This window comes from Penaeus monodon, chromosome 32 (genome assembly GCF_015228065.2).
Source record: "Penaeus monodon isolate SGIC_2016 chromosome 32, NSTDA_Pmon_1, whole genome shotgun sequence".
NCBI classification, from domain to species: Eukaryota; Metazoa; Arthropoda; class Malacostraca; order Decapoda; family Penaeidae; genus Penaeus; species Penaeus monodon.
Genome location: NC_051417.1, coordinates 24227668 through 24228344, shown reverse-complemented (window position 1 = coordinate 24228344; position 677 = coordinate 24227668). Strand labels below are relative to the sequence as shown.

The following is a 677-nucleotide window of genomic DNA, read 5'->3' as shown; positions in this document are numbered from 1 at the left end:
ACTATCTATAGGTATTTCTGTAAAATACTTAGATTAATTACCCTCACATAATTCAGGTAATTGTAAAAGCCTACATTTTTTTTTCATCGTGTTATTCTCCCTTATACGACTGGACAATGGACAGTGTAGATCTCATATTATAGAAATCCGGCACCTGAAAAAAGTAATAAGATGACCATTAAATATTTTTTTAAGTATTGGGAGTCTTAAGACTTCTATTTTCTGTTTATGATTGATTAGGACAATAGTTTTTCCCACGATCTTTTTTGCTACACACATGACTTTGGACCTCTAAAACTGGTTTTCTTTCCTCCCAACTGGAAAGCTTCCTCCAAGAGCTTCAGGTAAAGTGTCTGTCAGCGTCCTACAAGACCTTCTGTATTTCTTTTAGGATGCCAGGTCTTTGTCAGAGAGCCTTCTCCATGTCTTGAGTCCTGCAACCATGGATACTTTTTAATTTTCTTTGGTGCTTCCTTCCACACTTGGTTGCATATGTTTCATGTTATCATTGTGGACTCTGCACTTAGGGCAATGAATGTTATGTCTGGTAAGGCAGTTTGCTATGAGTGATTATGGATTGCTTCATATTCCTCAATTCAAAAAGACAGATTGGTGGGTATCATTTATTTGTTGATGGGACAGGCTAAATCTCAGGCACAGTGTCCACAGATGCTAGA

The 677-nt window shown here is 37.2% G+C and overlaps 1 protein-coding gene across 1 annotated transcript in view; it reads left to right on the top strand.

Annotated features, from left to right (window-relative positions):
- LOC119593736 (probable cation-transporting ATPase 13A3) overlaps window positions 1-677 on the top strand; it is a gene marked incomplete in the record, with an annotated part of 69470 nt that overhangs the window by 62801 nt on the left and 5992 nt on the right.